Consider the following 27,484-nt stretch of genomic DNA (forward strand, 5'->3'; position numbering starts at 1 on the left):
GGTGGATTCAACCAAATACAATCAATTTATAAGCTTTATTTTAAGGGGCCCTTTGATGATTATAATCTATATTTAAAACACTTCATTGTGGTCCAGACAATACGCATTGAATATGATCTGGAGTAAATCTTGCATAAATTTTGCTCCATATACTTAAAATACTTCCTTGTGGTCCAGATAATACGTATTGGATATGATCTGGAGTAAATTTTACACATAAATTTTGCTCCACGGTCATTTTTCAATACGTTTTTTAAGACCGTCCGAAAGATGGTTGATTGTGGAGGCATTCCCAGATTGCAAATAAAAAACATGCCCTACCCTCTCCAAAAGTATCATAAATTATCTCATACTGTACACTGTTTAAATATAAATCTTTAAGTCATTTTTTTCCCAGACCGGGTCAAAAAATAAACTTCATAAACATTATATAGATTCACCTAGTCACAACATAAGGTACACCTGCACACTCGTCAATTGATTCAGACTCTGCATTAAAAAATGCTTATAGCAGCATTTGTTATTGATTGTTGCACGTTGGTATTTATTATGCACATTCCAAGATTGGATGAAAATATTTTTAAACAATGGTCTGATCAGGTCTTCTAAATATACAAAAGTATTATTCCCTCCAGTGTATTTTGTCATACGAAAGTCTTCACTGATGTTTATTTTCAGTTTTCCCGGAAATATAAAAAAACACAATTGAGTGGGACTGCCCGTGGACAAAAACCAACCTCTCGACTAGAGGATTTGCGGCCATGTCGTCATTTCGCTCTCAATGCATTTAATCCAACACAGTTGCTGAAAGAGCTCAAAGGTGCTGCAAGATACTAAGGAAGAATAAAACCAAATAGTGAGAACACAATGTTCTTTCAGCAGGAATCTATGTTCTTCATAAGCATCTGAAATCCTCTCCTACGAAGGTCAAAGGCAGAATATGCCACTCGATTGCTCAGACGTAAACACTACACTGCACTGTAAACATGAGTACTACTTAAAGCATCTTGTGTGTTTCTTGTATAGCTTTAGAATTTATAAAGCTTGCCACAGTAGTTGATGCCAATATCCACAGTTATTGATGCTGGAATGTTTTTATATACAAGGCAATTGATTAATCCATTTACCTTGGACTGACAAAAATATGAGCTCTGTTTACAACAAATGCTTTCACTCTTGCTCTGCGTCACAAATCAATTGCCGCACAGACAGCGATTTAAGCCCCATTGTTACTGGAACACGTCTTGGATTCTCTTCATGTGGAGAAAGTTTTCATTGTTAACATCCTCGCTAAAAAAGTGCTTAGAGGTAAACAAATGTGTTTCATCGACGATGTAGAGAAAATCCTTGAAACAGTGGGTGACAATCATTTACGATCAATCAATAGATTTTTTTTTTTCTCCCTTGATAATCATTGGAAGAGAAACATGCTTCCAACTTCTTCCAATGGCTGATGATCAAACCACTTGAGGTCCTTCAAGGAGACTGTCACGGAAAATGTCCCAATTACAAGACATCACTGTCATCTAATGCTGACAATTGTTTCGGAAGAGTGCACAATAAATCCCTAGGTGGTTTTATAATCCAGTGAGATGTTTGTATAGATTTTAATTGCAGTCATTCCTCTACAACACAGTACTACTTTTTATACAACACAATTTACTACTGTACCCCAGTAAAGGTTAAACTAATAAACTGTCTCAAGTGTTCAGAGGCTATGCGATACTGTTGATGCATGTGATTCAACTAGAGCAAATACACGAGGCTGGATCCAATACAATATGCCTTTGCAAGGGTGATAATGCTTAGTTTTGATTCACACAATCAGAGAAGTATGAAACTATTTAATTGTGTTTGAATTGTCAAGCAATTTGGACTAGGATTTTCTTTTTTGAGCTTGTGGACTTAGTGCTTTTTTAGTTCTTGGTTGAAGTTTTCTGTGTTATGGTCAGGATTGTCCAGTGTTTTTTGCATGTGTGTCCTTTTTTTATCCCATTGTCTCTCATTACCTTTACTTAGTCGTGTTAGCCAATCAACACCTTCACGGTCCCTGCGTTTTTCCCCAAGTTTGTATACCTTGTTTTTATACCTTGTTTATATAGTTTTCCTGGTTTTGGCTGTTCAGTGTCTGCTCGGTCTTTGGACTGATACAACAATAATCTCTAGAAATATTACTTCGTAATGTGGTTATGTTAAAGCATATGTTAATACACTCATTACATGGCATGTATATGTAAACATGACATGTGGGATATATAACATGATAAATAAGCATAGAATATTTTGTACACTGACGGAATATGTGCTGTGCATCGTTTGCCTGGATGTACACATTACTAAGTATTTAGCTTATCCGTCAGTTGACTTGTTTTTAAACACATTTTAGTTAGTCACAAGGTTAGGCACAAACCTACTTTTAGAACATAGTTAACTCTCCCTATTCCTAAAAATCTATGCAATTTACACACAAGTGGGTACGGTAAGTATTCAGACCCCTTTAGATTTTTCGCTCTTCGTTTCATTGCAGCCATTTGCTAAAATAAAAAACATTAATTTTATTTCTCATTAATGAACACCCAGCATCCCATCTTGACAAAAAAAATACAGAAATGTAGATTTTTTTGCAGATTTATTAAAAATTAAAAAAATTAAAAATCACATGTGCATGACCCTTTGCTCAATACATTGCTGATGTACCTTTGGTAGAAATGACAGCCTCAAATACTTTTTAATACAATGCCACAAAATTGGCACACACATCTTTGGACAGTTTTGCCCATTCCTCTTTTCACATTCCTCTTTGCAGCACCTATCAAGTTCCATCAGAGTGTATGGGAAGCGTTGGTTTTCATCCAGCATGTCTCTGTATATTGCTGCATTTATCTTTCCCTCTATCCTACTAGTCTCCAAGTTCCTGCCGCTGAAAAACATCCCCACATCATGATGCTGCCACCATCTCGATCTGAGAGTCTTTTAGATGCATTTTTGGAAACATTTTTACGAAGAAATGGCTTTCGTCTGGCCACTGTACTATACAGGCCTGATTGGTGGATTGCTGGAGAGATGAATGTCCTTCTGGAGGGTTCTCCTCTCTCCACAAAGGAATGCTGTAGCTCTGACAAAATGACCATCAGGTTCTTAGTCACCTCCCTGACTAGACTAAGACAAATGCAGCAATGTACAGCGACATCCTGAATGAAAACAAACGCTTCCCATACAACCTGATGTAGCTTGAGAGGTGCTGCAAAGAGGAATGGGCAAAACTGCCCAAAGATAGCTGGCATTGAATTCAATAAGACTTGAGGCTGTAATTTCTGCTAAAGGTGCATCAACAAAGTATTTAGCAAATAAATACGCTTGTTTGCTTGCCAAGTGCGAGCAACCAGACGTGACGTTACATGCAACAAATGTATCGAAATGTAGTACTGTTCAGTTTTACGTAAATCAGTACTCAGACGGAATGGGTATCTATAAAAAGGCAGATTTCGGGATCCATCCTTATTCAGTACTACATCCGCATTATGACAACTATGGGCAGCATTAGTGAATTGTAAGAGACCATTCAACAAAACGTTCCCGTCATCCCCTTTAAAAAATAATAACAAATTGATTATTACATTGATAATTTCAAGGAAATTTTGTAAAATCCATGACATTTTGAAAACGTCAAGAGAAAGAGCTCTACATAACTTGACCCTTTTAAAAATGTTGCACACAAGGAATAGTTGGATCAATGTAGTGGCGAGCGAGAACATTTGTGACCATGAGCCAATAACATAAAGAATAATTGGAGCAGCGAGAGAGACTGTGTGAGGAGTATAATACAGTATACTTCATCTCCTTATGCAGCCAGCTGGCAAGGGAATATTTTATCAGCCTGGCACGGTTGGTACAGAAAAGGAACAAATTCATTCGTAACCACACACTCCCAGTCAAGGACACAATCTCAGCAGGATGGAATGCTGCTGTCTTTCTACATCATCATTTATGGTTATGTATGCACCTGCTTCTTTATTATTATAAAATGCTTCTGGGCAAGGTCTCACTCAGTTCCTGTCCCCAAAAAAACTCAAAATATAATCCTCAAGGCTTTTATTGTGTCTGTAAAAACCCAAGTAATTGTTTTAATATTTTTCTCCTATGTCTCCTCATTACATTTTTACACTCCAGCTGAGACTTTTGTTCATATCCTGGATTTGGAATACATCTGTTGATCTATGCTAAATCCAATTTAAAGCAGGCGAGACGTTGCTTCCGAAAAGCGTGTGAGCAAAGGAGTGGGAGCATAAATAATCCATGTGCCTAAGTAGTGTCACTGGGATGCTGTGTTGGCATGTCGGCCCCACTCAGTAAAAACAAGGCTGTCTCGGGGGCATTGTCTGGAATCCAACATATTAGAAAAGTTGGACGACTGGTTTTTATAAGCAGCCCCTTGGCCTCAAACATTATCTGCTATGCATCAAGATAAATACATACTTTGCCTCAAGGAGGTTAGAATGTACCTTCAATTGAGGAGGAAGAAAATGTAGTGTTCCTGTGAATCTGCAAATGACAATCATAGCCGTAGAATATGGTATAGAATTTTTCTGGTTGTAATCTCTTTTCAGCGACACAACTTCAGTTTGGCCAAGCTGACGGATAAATGATTCATTGTAGGCTTTGTAATTGAAAACACTGAGAGGGGGTTGACAATTAATCTTTTTCCACCCCAGTCGCAAATTTCCATGGAGAAATGCCACAAAATTCAGATAATAGATTAGAGGGATGTTGTTCGGATGGCGAGGGAGGAGAGGCGAGGAGTTCTCCATCACTAATCTCTCTCGCGGTGACTGCATCTAAATAACCTGCAGAAAAGGATGAACAGTTGCATTCATCATGGGAATACCATTGAGGACAGTGATTGATGCCTTGGCATGTCACTTTGCCTCTCCCTGCATGGTCAGGGTTAGGAGGTGACACCTGTACCCCGGAGAATTATCTGGCATACAACAATCAGGACGTTGCTCTTACCTCATTGGGAGTGATTCAAGGAACACGTCTTGTCCTTCTGTGTGATTTTGACATGTCCTCTTTCCCTTGGTGTCATCTTGGTTATAGGATTATCTATCTTGATTTATTGGGTTTGCTTTGTCAAAAACGGGCTTTGTGGATTTGCGTGCATGTGGATAAATGTCTGCATTGCTGTTGCCTCGTACTCAAACGCTTGGGTGGAGGGGGGCATAGGAAGTCAGGTGAAATCAGAGCAAAAATACTGCCTCCATGTGCTTTTTTCGCCTGTAGGAATCGTTCCTAAAATGGTCTTTCATACAGGGTAAAAAAGTTAAAACAACCAAAAAAGCTGCTGTTACACCTTTGCAGTGACCACTTTGTCAATGTATGTATGAACTAGGGATGCATCTTACGATTATTTCTTTAAGTGATTAATTTTGATTCATCGAATTATCTGTAGATTTAATTTCCCTTTGTGTCAAACTGTTTTTAGTGTAGTGGAGCAACAATGAACCCCCCCATAATACACCAACAATTGTCTTGTGTCGACATACTTAAATGCATGTTGTTCAGTCTGTGATATGAAAGTAAATTACTTACAAATCCGTTTTACTTCTGCTGCCATATTTGGTCCCACTTTTTTAAGTACTAGTGCATTGTTGCAGTCAATACTAGTCAATAGTACGCAATAACTAAACAAAAGCAATTTGTTCTCATTTAAATCCTTTGTTTTTGCCTTCAAAGTTGCCCAATGTTCGGGGACTTATTCTCTGAATTTGTAAACTTTATAAAAAAATGCAAAAAAATAAAACAAAAATATTGATACAACAAATCTTTTACCTTAGGGCTGACAAGATATTATTAAAATAGTTACCGTAATTACGATTTATCACATTTTGTTCAGTTAAAATTGTTCTGAATTAATCGCAGATAGATATCATTTTTCATCATTAATAAATGTACAAGACAGATAATTTTCAGTTTTAAACACCATGACTGGACAAATAATTTGCTTTAATTAAATGTGTGTTAAACATTGTGCTTTTTTAAATGGCTCAAAACAAAAAGGTCAAACACGCTTTTAATGAAAATATATTAAAAAAATACCTGCAGTGCTCTTTCCAGAATTTGTATTTCTGTTTTAGGAGCACTTGCATTCAGAGGAGGAGCTACACTTCCATGTTTAAATACTAGTTGCACAGAATAATAACACAAAATGTGGATTCTTACGATCATGCTTTGATTGTCAAAGATGTTTGGTAATGTAATCTGTGATATTTCAACCTGAATAAATGTTTCTGATATTCTCTACATTACATGTTGTACAAGTTAATGGTCTTCATATTGGTGCATGGCAATGTTTTAACCTTCTCTATTTATTAATAAAATGTAATATTCAGCCTGCTAATCATTCTGTAATTGAGGACTTGACCAGTACATCTTATTAAAGAATTTACACAATATTTCAGCCAGCCAGAAAAATCCCCCTTTAAATATTACCGAATAACATCACAGAACATGTTTGACAAAGCATGATCGTAATGTAAGACTTTTATTTTGTTAATGTAGTTAAACTGTAACATAGCACTTTTATTTTGAAGCTGGAAAAGCGTGTGTTTGGTTTGAGAAAGTGTTTCGATATGTTTTGATGTCGGATCGACTGTTTGCAATTGCTTGGATTTAAAATGATGTCAAGTCCAGCTCACGTACCGCCCGTTAAATATATGTGGTGGTCAAGCCAGCGTTTGTTCTCAATGGGTACTAGGCACCATTGAACCTTTCTCGAAGAAAAATGCCCTATGCTTGCATGGTTTTAGGCTGCTGGAACCATTTAACTCGCAAAAAGGATAAATGTTTATTCAGAGTTTTTCGAGAGGTCATCAAGAAGGGCGGAAGAGTGCAAGATTTTCCGAAACGAAAACGACAAAAATGGCAAGCACTCCATCCAGTCCATGGGAGCAGAGCTGAAGAACGCACAAGATTGCAGTGATCACTTCGTTTATAAGTTTGTTTGATATACTTTTAACGTTTAGTGTTTCCCATTTAAGTATTATCTTGATATTATTTGTATTTATTAAAACACGGGTACCACAAGTGTTTTGAAAAGCAACAACTCTGCGAGTCTAAATTAAAGAAAGAAAATGTGAGCCAAACTCAAGAGTTAGGCTTTTACCAAAGGCAACAATCATAAATGAAGCTTTCAGCGCATACACAATGTTGACATTGATCGTTCTATTTGGATAAATACGGGGAAAACATGCGTACTTGTAAACGGCGCGTGCAACAGCAAGGGCAGGCAACAAACATGTCATTAGACGCAAAGTGAAATCATGTAAAGTTAAAGTTAAAGTACCAATGATTGTCACACACACACTAGGTGTAGCGAAATTATTCTCTGCATTTGACCCATCACCCTTGATCACCCCCTGGGAGGTGAGGGGAGCAGTGGGCAGCAGCAGTGGCCGCGCCCGGGAATCATTTTGGTGATTTAACCCCCAATTCCAACCCTTGATGCTGAGTGCCAAGCAGGGAGGTAATGGGTCCCATTTTTATAGTCTTTGGTATGACTCGGCCGGGGTTTGAACTCACAACCTACCGATCTCAGGGCGGACACTCTAACCACTAGGCCACTGAGATGTGACCTTACTCGAGCAAAAACGATGCATGATTATATCTGGGAGAATCTTGATACCAATTTTCTTGACCCAGCCACACATAAAGAAGTTGTAGACTTCCATGCTTTTCCAAGTTTTCATCTGTTTTGTCGTGTAAAATGGTGTATGGAGCACACAAGAGTTCAATATGTTTGGGAACTCCACCGACAAATAATCCTTTATCACTCGACAAATCTTTTTTTTTTTTTGATAAAGTATAGGGATTTACTGTATTTTTCGCTCGTTTCTGCTTTTTGCAGGAAGATATTGGCCCCTTGTGTACGCTTGCTTGTTCAACAGCCATCTCAGCATGGTTGACCATCACTGGTTTTCACTTCTGTGAAGAAATCACTTGTCGGAATACAAGCAATAAAAAAGTCCCCTTTGGACTTTCTGCCTACCATCTTTGATTTCTGATGAGCTTTTATGTCATTTTACTTATTAAAGCAGTCAGAGTAACAATCTACATTTTATGTTATCACTACACCTTAACTGTAATCTAAACACAGAAGTGAAGCACCACCCACCCCTGAACGACGCACACAGTAGGCCTTTGCTGCAGTGATGTTGCTTCGTCTCTTCACAAAAAATGGTCCTTTCTTGTTGTGAGAACATCTTGCCATGGTTTTGAACCTGATATTTCCATAATGTAGCCTTTTCGTTGTCCATTTCTGCTCGCTATTTTTCTGCTTGTGGCTCATCACTAACTAGTGAACTGCAGCCAAATTTCCCCCGCTACGGCACGGCCCGAGGGTCAAAAGGACGCGCGTGCGTTAATCGGCCACTAAAAAAATGTGTGCCGTTATTGAAAGTTGTAGTTAACGTTAACGTTAACTTTGACAGCTCTAATATTGATACTGCCCTCAGTATCGACACTACCGATACAGTACAGGGTTTCCCCTAGATTGCCAAGATACCTGTGGCGGCGGGGGTGTGGTTAGGGGCGTGGTCATCATGATGTCCTGCATATAATTTTCTGTGATATGATTTCTTGAAAAAGGCTAAAAAATGTATACAGTACATACATACTTCTCACAAGAGTCCATTGTGTGTCCAAACGTTCCATCAGGACAGGCAGGTTACCTGAACCCAAGCATTGACATGTGCAAAGGCAGTGATGTATAATAAAACAAGGCGGCAGCTAAAGGACTTCCCCGTTTATCCCCTGTCAATCAAACAACAAAAACCCGGCAGGTGAACAGCTGATTTTACTACTTTCGGCCCTGACGAGAGGGCCATGTGACCATAGGATGAAAAAATATACTACTGTACTAAGACTATAGAGGCTATAAACAGTTAGCTTCTACAGCAGCAGTGCCCGAAGTACAGCACAGGGGCCATGTGTGTGCCTGTGGCTCATTTGTCATTGGCCCGAGGCACATATAGAAAAAAAAAAACACCAGCAAAATTTGGGAAAACAGCAATAAGTACAATGAGAAAAAACAAAATGTTGACATCAGCCAAAAATAACAGAAATAATTTTCCATCCATCCATCCATTTTCTACCGCTTATTCCCTTCGGGGTCGCGGGGGGCGCTGGAGCCTATCTCAGCTACAATCGGGCGGAAGGCGGGGTACACCCTGGACAAGTCGCCATCTCATCGCAGGGCCAACACAGATAGACAGACAACATTCACACTCACATTCACACACTAGGGCCAATTTAGTGTTGCTAATCAACCTATCCCCAGGTGCATGTCTTTGGAGGTGGGAGGAAGCCGGAGTACCCGGAGGGAACCCACGCAGTCACCGGGAGAACATGCAAACTCCATACAGAAACACCCCGAGCCCGGGGATCGAACCCAGGGCCTTTGTATTGTGAGGCAGATGCACTGCCACCGTGCTGCCAGAATTTTTTTTTTTTTTTTAATTATATGTATATGTGTGTATATGTGTATATACAGTAAGGGACAAGCGGTAGAAAATGGATGGATGTGTATATATATATAGTATATATATGTATATATATATAGTATATATGTATATATATATATATATATATAGTATATATCTATATGTGTGTATATATATATATATATATATATATATATATATAGTATATATATATATAGTATATATCTATATGTATATAGAGTGTGTGTGTGTGTGTATGTGTATATATATATATATATATATATATATCGTATTTTTCGGACTATAAGTCGCAGTTTTTTTCATAGTTCGGCCGGGGGTGCGACTTATACTCAGGAGCGACTTATGTGTGAAATTATTAACACATTACCGTAAAATATCAAATAATATTATTTAGCTCATTCACGTAAGAGACTAGACGTATAAGATTTCATCGGATTTAGCAATTAGGAGTGACAGATTGTTTGGTAAACGTATAGCATGTTCTATATGTTATAGTTATTTGAATGACTCTTACCATAATATGTTACGTTAACATACCAGGCACATTCTCAGTTGGTTATTTATGCGTCATATCTTCGTATCTTTATTTATTTTAAATTGCCTTTCAAATGTCTATTCTTGGTGTTGGGTTTAATCAAATGAATTTCCCCAAAAAATGTGACTTATACTCCAGTGCGACTTAGAGTATATATGTTTTTTTCCTTCTTTGTCATGCATTTTCGGCCGGTGCGACTTATACACCGGAGCGACTTATACTCCGAAAAATACAGTACATATATATATATATATATATATATATATATATATATATATATATATATATATATATATATATATAGTGTGTGTGTGTATATATATATATATATATATATATATATATAGATAATATAGTGTATACTGTATATGTATATATTTATATGTATATATGCATGTGTGTATACAGTAAATGTGTATATGTATATAGATGTGTGTGTGTGTGTGTGTGTGTACATATATTTATATGTATATATGCATGTGTATATACAGTAAATGTGTATATGTATATAGATGTGTGTGTGTGTGTGTGTGTGTGTATATATTTATGTGTGTGTGTCTGTATATATGTGTGTGTGTATATGTATATATGTGTGTATATGTGCAGTATATACAGTATGTGTATATATAAATATAAAAAGTATATATATATATATGAAGTAGTGTCAAAGCGCTTTGAGTACCTTGAAGGTAGAAAAGCGCTATACAAGTACAACCCATTTATCATTTATTTATTATATGTATGTATGTATTTATGTATGTATATTACATTATATATATATATATGTGTATATATTAGGGCTGTGAATCCTTGGCCACGATTCGATTCTTGGGGGTAGCGATTCGATTCAAAATCTTTTTTTTTTTAAATAACACTTGATGCCAGTTCTATAATTAGGCCCTGCGATGAGGTGGCGACTTGTCCAGGGTGTACCCCGATTTCCGCCGAATGCAACTGGGTTAGGCTCCAGCAACCCTGAGAAGGACAAGTGGTAGAAAATGGATGGATGGATAGAACATAGTTGACGCAGGGGTAGATCTTGCTTTGGTTTTTGGCTGAGACCAGGGATCTTGGGATTGAAAAGGTTGGTGGTCACTGACGTACTGGCTGTGAATCAAACCATGTCCGCTGGCACAAAAGACAGACTCTTGATCCATTGCGCTACCAGGAATTGCAAACATTCTGGCTGCTATTTGCGTCCGTATTCTGTTAGTACAAGTCTTTGTCAACCACATAACTACCCTTTGAGTGGAGCACTTGTTTGGATTTCTTATTTGTCTCACTTGTTCGTGATTTGTATTGCCGTGTGGAGGCCAACTCGCTCCTATTACGCATCTGATCGCTGATTGGTCAGCTGCTGCGTGCTGTCAATCATTGTCCCATTGACATGAAGGCAGACCCAAAAAGCCATTAATTGAGCTTGTAGGCGAGCTAAAGGGATGAGCTTCAGCCTGAGCGGCCTTTTTCCAGCTGGCATTGGTGTTTGACTAGTCTTTATTCAATAGCTTAACCTTGTACGTCCATGATTGCAGATGGTGAATTATAGATGACCGCTACAGCGGCGTGGCGAAGTTGGTAGAGTGGCCGTGCCAGCAATCGGAGGGTTGCTAGTTACTGGGGTTCATTCCCCACCTTCTACCATCCTAGTCACGTCCGTTGTGTCCTTGGGCAAGACACTTCACTCCTTGCTCCTGATGGCTGCTGGTTAGCGCCTTGCATGGCAGCTCCCGCCATCTTTGTGTTAATGGGTAAATGTGGAAATACTGTCAAAGTGCTTTGAGTACCTTGAAGGTAGAAAAGCGCTATACAAGTATAACCCATTTATCATTTATCATTTACATATTTAAATTGTAAGATGAGAGCAACTGCAAAAACTAAAATTTAATAATATATATTTTAGAAGCAAATTTCCTGGCAACACAGATAAACCGAAAAATGTTGCGTACCCACGCACGAATAAGTCAAATATTGTCTTTCATTGACCCATGCACGAATAAGTCGAACATAGTCTTTCATTGCCCCAATGCCTAATTTGTGAACCTAACAAATAGGAAATGATGTGCCTCTATACTTTTGTACTTCTTGTTGTACTCTTTGCAAGTACAGAATGAAGTGGGGGCGCCCAGATAGTTGGAAAAGTGTATTGATCCACTCCATCACATTCAACTATTTTTAATGGTATCTTGCTTTATAATCTTCATAAAGCTGTACTGAAACTATTGATTACTTGCCCTCCAAGCGAAAAAACAAAAAGTTCCTTAAGGTTACTTGGTTTCAACCCCGCAATTTAGTCCATGATTCTTTACTATCTATTGTCTTTGAGCCTTGTCCCCTGTGTTTTATGCATATGGTGTATTTCATTTACCTCGGAAGTTGCAAGACGGAGCTGGGAATGATGTCACAGCCGAGCTATGAGCGTTACAGTTATGAGGTAGGAAATCAACATGGCCACATTAGTAAAAGCTATTCATGCGCTTGCATTATCTAAAAAAAAAAAACAACTTCTGGACAAATATGCGCTCTTTCTGCAACCTTCAAAAATGGATGAAAAGGAAATAAAAGACCCCGCTGCTTGCAATGTAGTACGCATATATTGCATGAAAAAAAATTACAGTAATTACAGTACTACAGTAACATTACCATACTATTACCGTCTCACAATACATCGTATACAGCTGATTTAGTCTGGCAAAAACTGGTCAGAAGAGCTGATAATGGCTATCACCGAAGCGTCTATTCATTACACTCAGAGCAGCCATCTTTAAAAGCCAAGTCTGGGTTGACGAGGACCCTTCGATTTAACAATTGAAAAATGGTATCCGCGGGGTCTTAAGAAGTCTAAAAAAAGTCTTAAATCCAATAATTTGAATTTAAGGCCTTAAAATGTCTAACATGTTCCTAAAATCTCATAAAAGGTCTTAAATACGACTTTGAAAGTCTTAAAAATCTATTGACGTTCCTTTTATTTAAAACATGCATAGACTTCAGTCTCGCTTTGAAATGTTTCGATTTTTGAGGACGCTATAACGTAACTACACAGCGGAACTAACTGCTGCCTGGTCAGAATTTATCGAACACCCCAGCTGTGTGTTGACAGCTTAGTTAGCATAGCAGCAGAGAAAACTTAACGAAAGCCCACAGCAAAGCCAAATTACTTGCATAAGATGGGTAAGTAAAAGTTCAACGATTTGTATCTCTTGAACGATCAATTTAATGCACGGTTTAAGCCGTTGGATGGAAACCTATGAAGTGTTTAGTACCCAGCTGTGCAGCCATCGAGGAAGGAAGCGTTTGTAAACAGTGAATGGAATGATAATGTAAAAGTAAAAAAGCGAAGGAGATCAATATGAGATGTTTAGTATTGAAATCATACTATTACATACAGTAAGCACACACCAATTTCTCTGTGGTAGTACTAGTGTACTCAGCAGTAAAACTATTAAAAAAAAAAAAAACATAATTCTCTTATACTATTTCTATTATTTGTTCCAATAATTTCGGGTCAGCTTCTCATGCCTAATATTTTCTCCAAGTTTTTACAGGAAACCGACATTAAAAGCGGTTGCCTGTTTAGTGTTTACACTCTTATTGTGGTGTGAGGAAAGCAATGGAGATTTGCCAATGTCATCTTGTCATGCCTAAATAAAAACTAATCCTTGTGTATTAGCAATGTGTTTTCCAAAAAAGTCACAAAAAACAGGTAAAAATGTATCCATACACACCAGATACAAAATGAGCGGAGCACATTTGAATGTTATCTACATTATTCACATCCAAATTCTGTTTGAGGCTTGCAAGCCATAACCGCCTTCTTTCTTTTTAGACAATCGCTCTGTCTGCACACACTGTTTTTCACAACTTTGTGCAGATACAGAAGTACTGTAGATGTTTTTATCGGTTTGCTCAATTCTGACAGCTGAAAAAAACATTACCAAAGTTAACCATTTAGCTTTAGCAGAGATGCTGACTGTCACTTTCACAGACAATATATTGTTGTGCTTTCCTCTACCGTTGCTGATGTTGATGTTACATGAAAACACTTGATATGAAGCACACTGCACCTTTTGCAGGGAAACACTTCTATGGCAAATCTGAAAATTGGCTGTTACGATGTTTGCTAATATTTTTTTCAATTAGTTTGATTGTGATTGTTGTCTGTCTATCTGTGTTGGCCCAGAGATGAGGTGGTGACTTGTCCAGGGTGTACCCCGCCTTCCGCCCGAATGCAGCTGAGATAGGCTTCAGCACCCCCCGCGACCCCGTAATGGACAAGCGGTATAAAATGGATGGATGGATAGTTTACACTAGAGAAGCTCCTGGTGTATTAATTAGTTCAACCATTTTGTTTTCCAATGTGAAAGAGCGGTGAATTAATTAATACACTTAAAATTAGAGATGTCCGATAATGGCTTTTTTGCCGATATCCGATATTCCGATATTGTCCAACTCTTAATTACCGATTCCAATATCAACCGATACCGATATATACAGTCGTGGAATTAACACATTATTATGCCTAATTTTGTTGTGATGCATTAAACGATGTAACAAGGTTTTCCAAAATAAATCAACTCAAGTTATGGAAAAAAATTACAACATAGCACTGCCATATTTATTATTGAAGTCACAAAGTGCTTTTTTTTTTTAACATGCCTCAAAACAGCAGCTTGGAATTTTGGACATGAGTGAGGAGGTTGAGGTGGGCGGGGTTGGGGTCAGTGGGGTTGAGGTGGGGGGGGGGGGGGGTAGGAGGTAGCAGGGGGTGTATATTGTCGCGTCCCGGAAGAGTTAGTGCTGCAAGGGGTTCTGGGTATTTGTTCTGTTGTGTTTATGTTGTGTTACGGTGCGGATGTTCTCCCGAAATGTGTTTGTCATTCTTGTTTGGTGTGGGTTCACAGTGTGGCGCATATTTGTAACAGTGTTAAAGTTGTATATACGGCCACCCTCAGTGTGACCTGTATGGCTGTTGACCAAGTATGCATTGCACACACTTGTGTGTGTGAAAAGCCGTAGGTATTATGTGATTGAGCCGGCACGCAGAGGCAGTCCCTTCAAGGTTTATTGGCGCTCTGTACTTCTCCCTATGTCCGTGTACCACTCCGTACAGCGGCGTTTTAAAAAGTCATAAATGTAACTTTTTGAAACCGATACCGATAATTTCCGATATTACATTTTAAAGCATTTATTGGCCGATAATATCGGCAGCCCGATATTATCGGACATCTCTACTTAAAATTAATTCTGGACCTTTTATTTTACTTTGTCGTTGTATTTTTTGTCCGTATGGATGTGAAATGGTCTTAAATTATTAAAAAAGTCTTAAAAAGTCTTAAATTTGAAAGAGACCCTGTGAAAATCAGATCCCGGCGGGCGTTCCAGTTGAAACTTCCCACTAGAAACTCGAACATTCTGACTGCCCTAGTACAAATGGAATGCACCAATAGACCCGCTGTGCAGCTTCCTGGCCTCAGAGGTGCCAGTCTGATGGATATTATGTGTGTGCCAGGCTGTGCGAGCCTTTCCTCCCCGCACCCCTGCACCACTAAGATGGATCCCTCATTACCTCCCATTTCTTTCTCTCGATCCTCTGTGTGCCTCTGCCTTTATCATCGTGTGAATAGTTGAATCCCACTGGCTCCAACAGATGGCCAGACAAAAGTAAGCATCTCACGAGATAGAAAGCTAAAAACTGGAAATAGAGCCGGTGAGGTGAAGGATGTAAAAATCCAAGACAACATCTGTGACAAGATGCTGCGTGACAAGTGAAGAAGAAGAGAAGGGCTGGAGGAAACAATTCAGGCAATATTGAATTGTAGATTGAGGGAACTGCTCTCCTCCCTCTTTCCCTCCCTCTTGTATTTATCCCATGTGAGACCACGCCTCCGTCCTTTCACTTGTCAGTGTGTCTATAACAGTAAGCTATCTGCAACGGGGCTGCGCGGGGGGTGAGAGCGATCCTCACTCTGTCTGCGCGGGCGACCGGATCTGAACAGACCGGACGGGACTAGATGCTACGAACTTGCAGGAGCAGGTGTGTGTTATTCTGTTGGTGTGCATGCGATACATATTGGAAGAAAAACTGGAGCATGTGCAGTCTGTATGTGGTCACTTGTTCCTCTGTGGGACTGTATCGTATGCCCTAGTTTACACTTGAATAATCTGATGTATTCTGTTTTTCCCTGAGATTTGTGCATGAAGTCATTACCATTGATGCTCATTGGGGTATTCATCACCAAGACTGGACTTGCCTGTTTGTTATGCATTATTTAAAATATATACTTACTATACAAGTTGTTACTGTTTGGGCTTCTTGAGCAAACTGTTTTTCCTGCGTTTGTACATTTGACGCTTCCCTGTTGTGATGAGCATTCATGGGGTGCGGGGTGGGGGAGTCACTTCAGCTTCCTCAGCACTCAGGTGTGGACTCTTTGTCTCCATGGGGGCCGCTTTTTAAAACACGCTCAACTCATTGTCTCAGTCTGGGTTTACTCAGCCAAATATAATCAGGACAGTTGCTGAACGCTGTGGAGTGGGTTGTCTAAATTTAGAGCCAGAGCTACAAGGCTGAATCAGTTCGCCTAAACGCAGGACACTTTCGGGTTGTTTAGTTTAGAGATGCTTTTTTTTGTTTGTTTTACAGTTGCTTACTATATATCCATTTGCTGCTCCTATAAAAAAAAATCCTTCTGGTATTTTTGGCTAAAGCGAATATACTCGCTATAAGTGTTTTGTCGATATCTTTATGGGTCACAGGACGTGTCACCACTAAGCTGTGGTAGTTATGATAGTGGAGGGGGGGATTTGCAAAGTGACCCACAGGTTGAAATATTAATGCTCCAGCCTGCTCAATGGTCCATGCTGTTTGCAGCGATATGGATGAGCAAATGCAACGATGGAAGCGCATAGAGATACATGTCCTTAAAGCATTCATTATTTATCACTACGCACTCTGCCATGGAAGCTCTAACCCCCATATCAACTGGCCTCTTTTTCTCACTGAGACCCCTGTGGGCCGAAGGCGGAGGATGCTCTTGCTGAGTCTACCTGTCAGGTTGTCCCGAGGCGTGTTCTGGTTGCACGCAAAAGAGCGCCCATGCCAACCTACAGATGTGCATGATGTTTTGTCTCTCCATGTACTATTTGTTGCAACCCGCTGCAATAACAGGAAGTTTCCATAAAATCACAGCAAATTGCGCTCGGGTCTTTCTGTTTTTCACCTTCATTCGTTATCTTTATGAGGCAAATGGGACGCCGCTCACAATTGGTAGGAGTGGCGACCTTGAGACCTGTTGGTGTTGTTTTTCGGCCGTCGTGCTGTGAATACCAAAGGGACCGCGTGGGATTTGTAAGGCACTTGACATGCCGTTTTGTAAAGTGGCTGGAAAATGCGCAGAAGAGGTGGCAACGCCGCCAAGGCGCTGGCATGAATATGGATCGTATGCTAATGCGGCGGCTGTTGACTCAAGCTGTTGATAAAGGCAAAGGACGGGTTCCTCATGGCGTAGATGCGGTCACCATCTCTGTCCGTGCGGTGACAGGTGGCAGATATCAGTGACAGCTGCCAAGGTGACACCACTCAAAAATAGAGACTGGAGATGTACTGGAGCCACTGTCATCATGACCAATTGTGCTTGGACACTGTGATGCTATCTGAACGAGCCTTAAAGTAAATGATTGGCATTTTTTTGCTCCTCTTATCTTTCTTAATTTTCAGGCATCTCTTACCTGTGACTTATTTAGACACAGTTGTCCCTCGTTCATCACGTCTAATTTGCTCCCGACTTGACCAGGATTAATACATTTTTGTGAGGTAGGATTCTTATTAGTAAATCCAATATTTTCGTTAGAGATGTTGCGATCTGAGTTTTATGCTGACGATTCTGACAACGATCATCCATGACTGAGATCAGCCAATACTAATACTGATGCCGGTCACATGTATTAACTGTAAATTTTTGTGGTAGTATATTAATGTGTTTATTGTGAGTACTATAGGTGGGTTGTTATCACGTGACATAGAGGCATATTCGGGCACTTCCAGGTTTCAGGGGATGGTCTAAGCCCCATTAGGCTACTGTTTATTTACCTGCATCAGTGCAGATTTAGGCTTATTTTGAAAGGTTTGAAGTCAAAAGCGATTATGACATTTTTGTAAAAAATGGGATGAAGTGGATTTTTACAATCTTAAGAAAAATATTTAAAAAAATTTTTATTGCTACCTCACTTCACTTGACACTTACGGTATTTAGAGAAGAAAAGATTGGAGGTACATCATGTCTTTATATCTGGAGGGTCCACAAATTAAGCATTAATCGGTGAAAGACAAAGTTGGACTTATTCGTGCATCGGTAACTAACGTACTTGATTAACATAACGAGTGTCGTACTGCTGTGATCGTGACGCTAATGAGAAAAAGGATAAGTTTGTTTGCAGTTGATTTCCTGCTACAAATATTAGTCTCAACTACAATTCATGTCTGCAGTTGTTTTTATGGTGTAAGTTCATATTTTGTCTCATTATTTAGCTATAGATGTCCCTGTTGTCCAGCATGAATCTTTGCTGGCGATATCAAGATATAGTATATGCTGTTGAGCCTACAAGAGATGTATTCACTTTGTTGTTTAATACAATTAAGGATATTTTCCTGATGCTAACAAATATCACCAAAGACTCTATAATGTGGTCATATGTGTCGAATAAAACACTTGGCTTTCTTGCACAACAACAACATAAGCTTTTAGTTTTTATGAAAATGGAGAAAGAAAATATGGTGGATTGGACCAACAATCCAAAAATGTATTACTAAGACTTGACACGACGTTAGTTTATTTGCAGAAGCAGGTCTTCGTAGTTATATTTAGGCATAGCATCCACAAAAGAACAAAAATCGAATGCGATCTTTTGTCCTTTCTTTACGTTTAGTTCTATCAAACACTTCTAATATAGTACAAACTCAATTGCATCACACCAAGATTCTCAAACAAATCAAATGTTCAAATAAACATTTTACAAAGTGATTACTGCAGACACAAGCGGTCCGATTGTATTTCACAAGATGATGAAAGTGATATTTTTAAGAGCCATTTCCTTCAACGCACTTTTTTTCCTGACTTTATTACCTTTATGAACCACTTCTTTAGGGACTCTATGAAAGCTTTTTTCTATCTCGCTATTCGAGCGATTGGAACATCTAGGAACACAACAGCACTCTCACTTGTTTCAATGCTACGCTCAAGCTGCTTGACAATCGAGCCGTGAAGAAGAAAAACAGATGTGACGTCATATGCAACCCTCCTATCGACAGTTTTACAATATTAACCCAATATTTAAACTACTTCCTTATTCACTTTTATTACATACAACTGTTTCATCAAAATTAAGTCCGTAGTACATGATAACTAAACAAAAGCAAAAACTACTATTAAATACTCATTTAAGTCCTTTGTTTTTTTTCTCTGAAAGTTCTCCTTTGTCCAGGAAATGATTCCCTTAGTTTGTAAACTTTAACAAAAACAAAAAAAAAGATTTTGAGATCATGAAAATTTTGACCTAATCATTCAAGTATCGATGATATACTGTTCATGAATCAATCCGCCAGTGTCGTGTACTGACTGTGACATTGATGACACACCAACAATTGTTGTTGTTATAATATCCTCTCTCTAGACTCTTATTTTTCTGTTAATAGTTACTTACCTTCTGCTGTAAAGTGGATTCGTCTGGACTTCTTAAAGTTTATTAAGTTTACGAAGGTTAGGTTAACTGTTAGCATGCCTGCTCTTGGCTTGCTCTCATTGTGTAACATGTTTAGCCTCGTCCTCCAGTAACTTGATAATGATATATAAGATACTGAGAATGGAGGTATATATTATTAGCTTAGGGGAGCAACTCCAAACTGTGTATGGAGACACATAATTAGCTGCTAGCCACTTGTCAACCGGGGAACTACAAAAAAAATAGTGTCCGCGAGAGAGGATCGGCGTTTGTTATTGGCATTAGAAAGCATTAAATAGCAATGGAGATCATGTACTCTTTCACAAAAATCTTCCAATACTGATTGGTGGCCGATCGATAAGCACATTACTAATTGTTATAGTTATGACATGAAAACAACCATTTATGGCCTTTTAAATACAGCATTATTAGAGCTCTTTAGACATGAAATAACACCCATGATAGTCACCTTTACACTCATTTCACCTAATATAGTAACTTTGAGTGCGTTCTACTCCCCGCGAGCCGGAGGATTCATCATAACTCTGGCTGTCGTTGAGGCTTCCAGCACGGCCACAAAATACTTTGTCACATCATGGATAATTCCTCTCAGTTAAAACTGGGCTACAATGTGCTGAAACCATGGGGGTAAATTGTTCAACCTGGTGCCGACATTAGCCTTGTCGTTAGCCGCGTTGTGTGACGCAACTCTAGCCGCGTTGTTCCTACTGTTGTCTTTTAATATCGCACAAGTCTAAGGCTCACCAATGTGGAGATATGTTATTGATTAGACAGGAATCAATGTGCATCAACAGTTTTACTCTCCACTTAACTATAAAAGAGTCACCTAAACAATGGCTCCATTGACATGTAAAAGGAAGTTCCCCTTAATAATTTATTAATTAATTTGTTTGAAAAAACGTAAAACTGTGAAGTCGCAAAATTTGAAGCCTCATGTGGCAAGGAAAGACTGTACATGTAGCGCTACAATCCCTTAAATTGTTTTTAGTTCTATCTGAATCAGTGGTTCTTAACCTTGTTGGAGGTACCGAACCTCACCAGTTTCATATGCGCATTCACCAAACCCTTCTTTAGTAAAAAATTAAATGTTTTTTTTTTCAAATTCAAGACAAAGTTATATGTTTTTGGTAACACTTTAGTATGGGGAACATATTCTAAGTAACAAAGACTTAATTTCGAGTTATTTGGTTAGGGTTAGAGGGTTAGGGCCAGGGTTAGAGGGTTAAGGTTATAATAAGGCCATGCCGAATAAGGCATTAATAAGTACTTAATAATGACTAGTTAAGAGCCATTATGTTACTAATTTGCATGTTAATAAGCAACTAATTAATGGTGAAGATGTTCCCCATACTAAAGTGTTACCATGTTTTTTTACTGATGCATGAACATCACCTTGTTCAAAGAACAAAACCAACACAGTGCATAAACTCACAAAAAAATTACACACCTGCAAATCAGTGTGACTTTTGCTGTTGCCGTATCCGTAATACGCCGATAGGGAGAAGTTTTTATTTACACGATGAGTCGGGTGTGTCTTGACCTCCGCCGAACCCCTGAGCCTGACTCACCGAACCCCTAGGGTTCGATCGAACCCAGGTTAAGAACCACTGATTTGAATATAACAAAAGCAAATTTCGGTATGCCAAGTTTCTTTATGTGAGGAAAAAATGGTGGCGTAGCGCTTAGTAGCTCAGCCTCACAGTCTGGAGCGCTTCGTTCAAATATATGTTAAAACACCTCGGTGGGGAGTGTCAAGTTTGTATATTCTCCCTCTTCATGCGAGTGTTTTCTCCGGGTACTCCGGCTTCTTCCCACATTCCAAAAAGATGCACGTTAATCTGCCTGAACACTCTAAATTGTTCATAGGCGTGCATGTGAGTGTGTGAATGGCTGTTTGTCTTTCTGTGCCCTGTAAAATACGATAAAGATGCTATAACATACAAATGCTGATACTTTAATTTTGTCATATTTTTAGGCTACTAATGTTATGATTAAAACTACAGTTGCAATGATTAATTGATTCATTTGAATAATTTGATTACAAAACCGTTCTATTTATATTCTGTTGCTTCGATTAATAGTTTAAAGAGTGTAACTGATAAAACTGTATCAAATCCCGACCGCATGCAGTGCATTGAACTTTAAATATGCAGGCATAGTTTCTGCAAGGCCGCTGCAAAATAGCACACATGAGAGCCATTGTTTGTGGGTGCAGCAATCTGTGTGGTGGCAAACAGCGGATTTTTTTTTTTCTTTTTTTTTTGAAATTATTAATGCACACATGTTAAAAGTGCAATTTGAATATTGATACCCATTTAATAGAAAAAACAATGAAGGATGTGTTAAGCAGAAAAATAGTTAATTTCAACTATTAGACTTAGAACAATTTCCCTTGTGGATCATTAAAGTTTGTCTAATTTTCCCTATACTCATATATTCTCTAAATATTATTCCCTTAGTTTGTAAACATTAATAAAAACATAAAAAAAAGATTTTGAGATTATGAAGAAATTGACCTAATCATTCTAGTATCGGTTATATTCTGTTCATCAATCGTGTTGTTATATTATCCTCTCTCTAGACTCGTATTAATTTGCTTGGTATTTTTCTGTTAATAGTTGCTTACCTTCTGCTGTAAAGTGGTTTTGTCTGGACTTCTTAAAGTTGATCAAGTTTACTAAGGTTAACTTAACTATTAGCATGCCTGCTCCTGACTTGCTCTCATTGTGTAACATGTTTAGCCTGCAGGCTGCAAAATAGTGCAATGAGAGCCACTGTTTGTGGGTGCAGCAATCTGTGTGATAGTTATTTTTTCTCTCTTTTTTAATTATTATTAATGCACACATGTTAAAAGTGCAATTTGAATGTTGATGTCCATTTATCAGAAAAAAGAATCAAGGCTATGTTAAGCAGACAAACGGTTTATTTCAACTATTTTCCCTATACTCATATATGCTCTAATTTGTGTTTTTATTTGATTACTCATTTCATCAAACAAACGAATTGATCAATTATTCAATCACTAAAATAATCAATTGCTGCAGCCCTCATTCAGATACATCGCAGGTTATTACACGCATGCTGTTACACATTTTATTTCAGAGAAATAAATTGGTATGAAATACAATTTTATGATCTTTTTTTGTTGAACATTAAAAGTGCATTGAAAGAGCACCCGTGTGCTCCAGTGCAGTGTTTTTCAACCTTTTTTGAGCCAAGGCACGTTTTGTGCCTTGAAAAAATGCGGAGGCACACCACCAGCATAAATCATTAAAAAACGAAACTCAGTTGACAGTAAAAAGTTGTTGTCGCAATTGTTGGATATGACTTTAAAGCATAACCAAGCATGCATCAATATAGCTCTTGTCTCAAAGTAGGTGTACTGTCACTACCTGTCACATCACCCCCTGACTTATTTGGAGTTTTTTGCTGTTTTCCTGTGTAGTGTTTTAGTTCTTGTCTTGCGCTCCTTTTTTTGCTCTCTTTTTTTTTGTTGGTATTTTCCTGTAGTAGTTTCATGTCTTCCTTTGAGTGATATTTCCCGCATCTACTTTGTTTTTGTCTTTCTTTGTGGGGACATTGTCGATTGTCATGTCATGTTCGGATGTACATTGTGGACGCCGTCTTTGCTCCACAGTAAGTCTTTGCTGTCGTCCAGCATTCTGTTTTTGTTTACTTTGTAGCCAGTTCAGTTTAAGTTTTGTTCGCTAAGCTTCAATGCCTTTTCTTAGGGGCACTCACCTTTTGTTTATTTTTGGTTTAAGCATTAAATACCTTTTTACCTGCACGCTTTTTCCCGCTGTTTCCGACATTTACAAAGCAATTAGCTACCTGCTGCCACCTACTGATATGGAAGAGTATTACACGGTTACTCTGCCGAGCTCTAGACAGCACCGACACTCAACAACAACACATCATTTGCAGACTAGAATTACTGGTTTGCAAAAAAATATTTTTTACCCGAAATAGGTGAAATTAGATCATATACCACGGCATACCAGACTGTATCTCACGGCACACTAGTGTGCCGCAGCACAGTGGTTGAAAAACACTGCTCTAGTGTGAGTGGACCCTGCAGTCAACTGGACGTGCAATGAAGCAGCATCAGGAAATCACTGTGTAAATCTCAGTTCTGCAACTCCTTTCTGCTTTAATGATAACGCAGCAAAGGGGCTCTCTGAATACGCCACACACACATACACACACACACACACACACACACACACACACACACACACACACACACACACACACACACTCTCACTCACTCCTGTCCTCGCAGTGTGGAGGAAGGAAAGGAGCAGCAAGCACAAAGCAGTGCTGTGAATGTACTCTGTGTGTCATCGTGTGGTGCTTTATTTGCAGTGTGCTTGGGCGACGGGTGAGAACAATCAGATTCCAATCATCTCTTTTGTATGTGGCTGAGCTGCAGTGGTGCAGGTGCCTCACGGGCTGCTGCAATGAGACCCTGCTGTAGCCACAGAGAAGAGTTTCATGGCTCTTTCTGTCTTAGAAGACACGCCATCATTAAATAGCAAAACCCACACTAAAACCCTGTAATATCACCACATGTATATTGCTTGTAGCCTTTTGGTGCAGTTTTGTCATTTCACTGAATAACTTATGGTAGTATTAACGTGATCGGGAGACATCCTGGGAGCGTTCTTCCGCAAGTATCTTTTCAAATTAGCCATATCGTATCATCATCATAACTACCGTCATTATTTTTATCTGCATTATCCACAGTTTGAGTGCCGTATATGGATTTGATGTGTTTTAACAACCTTTTTAATTATATTTTCCCATCTAACATCTAATGAACGTGTCTCCTCCATTGCCTGCAATTGGCTCCTGAGGTGCCATTAATATGGCACACATGCACTCACACACACAGACACACACTCCACTCGCCTGGGCTTAGTGAAACAATATTTGAGTGCACTCGGATGATGAAAGCCGAAAAGACCCTTTCATGTCACAATAAAATGTGCTGGATTGTGTTAGAACATTGAGATGCTTACAACTTTCTCACATTTGCGGTAGAGCACAGGTGTCAAACGCAAGGCCCAGGGGCCAGATCTGGCCCACTACATCGTTTTATGTGGCACATGAACGCTTGGAAATGATGTGTCAATAAAGCTTCATCTTACTAAATTATTTCAGTTTTGACAGAAAAATTGCATGTACCGTATTTTTTCGGACTATAAGGCGCACTTAAAATCCTTTCAATTTCTCAAAACTCGACAATGCGCCTTATAACCCGGTGCGCCTAATGTACGGAATAATTTTGGTTGTGCTTACCGACCTCGAAGCTATTTTATTTGGTACATGGTGAAATGATAAGTGTGACCAGTAGACGGCAGTCACACATAAGAGATACGTGTAGACTGCAATATGTCAAGACTTGGTCCTTGGGGTTTGTTTTCCCGGAAGGCAACGGAAAGTTGGCGCGGGCAAGACGGGAATGTGAGTACATGATTTTATTTAACACTATCAAAAAAGAACAAATGAAAGGCGCGCACAATGGCGGAGGTACAAAACTTGGCTAATGAAAACAAAAGACTTGCACAAAGGCAAAAAACTATAAACATGAAACAAAAACTTACTTGGCATGGGATTGTGAACAAGGCATGAAGCAGAGTGATGATAACATGTGATGTTGCCAGACAGACTAACTGAAAACAATGGACTTAAATACTACAGACATGATTGACAACAGGTGTGTGAGACCGAACGTGAAAACAGGTGCAACTAATCGGTCGTCATGGTGACAAAACAACGGTGCACAAATAGTCCAAAAACAAAACCGAACATAACTAAAACAAAACATGATCACACAGACATGACACAATATGACTCAAGTAAACAACATCAACATTTTATATGTTCCATTGAAAATATAAAATATTACACACGGCGCTCGAAAATCTATTCAAATGTTTTTGTACGACTTTGGTAAGCTATTGATGGATTGTAATGTGCTTCAACATACGAGTATTATTATGGGGTGTGTATAAGGTAAAACATTTTATCTGGCGTTTTGTTTCGCAATATTATGCAAAAGCAACTTTTCTTACCTACTGGTACCTGCTGATCTGTATTTGGAATCTGCATAAGTACTGAAAAATTGCGCGCATCCGCCACCGTAATCGATAAGCTTCATCTTTTTCTCTATCTTTTTGTTATGGGACATTCATCCTCTGCTGTTGCCATTTCTAATATAAAGTAATGTAAAGTTCTTACTTATATTTGTCAGTAAACTCGCCATGGAAGCGCTAAAACATACCGGTATAGTGAGTTTACATTATTCACGCAAGGAACTTTAGTTATTAGAGAGTTCCGGTCGGACGGTTTTTCACTGGACACATTTCCGGCGTTGATGTTGCACTAGTGAGACACGGATGAGGAGATCCTGCTCCATTATTGTCATTAAAACAGTTAGCTCCATCTTTTGACACTTCTTCCCCTCCCGCCCTTGCACGCTACACCGCTACAACAAAGATGACTGAGAGAAGACGCTGTCGAAGGTGAGCCACGTAAATAAGACCGCCCACAAAACGGTGCATCCTGAAGCAATTGTCAGAAAGCGGCTTGAAGATGGTCTGTAAAACATAATCTATGCAACATTTTGACCAAAGAACAACCATTTCATGTTATGTAGATCACAAGGAAGTGTTTTCAATTTAGGAAAAAAATAAAATATGACCCCTTTTAATCCGGTGCTCCTTTTGTATGAAAATAGACCTGACTAGACCCGCTCATCGGCAGTGTGCCCTATGGTCCGGAAAATACGGTAGTACATAGTTTAAACTTTAATATTATCTGATAATGCAACAAACATTATAACATTATAAAAAATATTTGTAAAAATCAATCAATCAATCAATGTTTATTTATATAGCCCTAAATCACAAGTGTCTCAAAGGGCTGCACAAGCCACAACGACATCCTCGGTACAAAGCCCACATAAGGGCAAGGAAAAACTCACCCCAGTGGAACGTCGATGTGAATGACTATGAGAAACCTTGGATAGGACTGCATATGTGGGTAACCCCCCCCCCCCTCTAGGGGAGACCGAATGCAATGGATGTCGAGTGGGTCTGACATAATATTGTGAGAGTCCAGTCCATAGTGGATCCAACATAATAGTAAGAGTCCAGTCCATAGTGGGGCCAGCAGGACACCATCCCGAGCCGAGACGGTTCAGCAGCGCAGAGATGTTCCCAGCCGATGCACAGGCGAGCGGTCCACCCTGGGTCCCAACTCTGGACAGCCAGCACTTCATCCATGGCCACCGGACCTGTGCCCCCCCCCCTCCACAAGGAAGAGGGGAGCAGAGGAGAAAAGAAAAGAAACGGCAGATTAACTGGTCTAAAAGGGGGTCTATTTAAAGGCTAGAGTATACAAATGAGTTTTAAGATGGGACTTAAATGCTTCTACTGAGGTAGCATCTCTAATTGTTACCGGGAGGGCATTCCATAGTACTGGAGCCCGAATAGAAAACGCTCTATAACCCGCAGACTTTTTTTGGGCTCTGGGAATCACTAATAAGCCGGAGTTCTTTGAACGCAGATTTCTTGCCGGGACATATGGTACAATACAATCGACAAGATAGGACGGAGCTAGACCGTGTAGTATTGTATACGTAAGTAGTAAAACCTTAAAGTCACATCTTAAGTGCACAGGAAGCCAGTGC

The 27,484-nt window shown here is 39.1% G+C and overlaps 1 protein-coding gene across 4 annotated transcripts in view; it reads left to right on the top strand.

Moving 5' to 3' along the window:
- Window positions 1–27,484, top strand: part of sulf2a (sulfatase 2a) — a 184,757-nt gene that overhangs the window by 17,961 nt on the left and 139,312 nt on the right. For 3 of the 4 annotated variants that reach the window (XM_061923863.2, XM_061923867.2, XM_061923866.2), the window contains exon 1: window positions 15,971–16,084. The exons of the other annotated variant lie outside the window; for it this stretch is intronic. The gene's annotated coding sequence lies outside the window, so the exon portion shown is untranslated. Of the gene's footprint in view, window positions 1–15,970; window positions 16,085–27,484 lie in introns of those variants that run through there. 4 annotated transcript variants of the gene reach the window in all.

Source organism: Nerophis lumbriciformis, linkage group LG28, assembly GCF_033978685.3.
Source record: "Nerophis lumbriciformis linkage group LG28, RoL_Nlum_v2.1, whole genome shotgun sequence".
Taxonomy (NCBI): Eukaryota; Metazoa; Chordata; class Actinopteri; order Syngnathiformes; family Syngnathidae; genus Nerophis; species Nerophis lumbriciformis.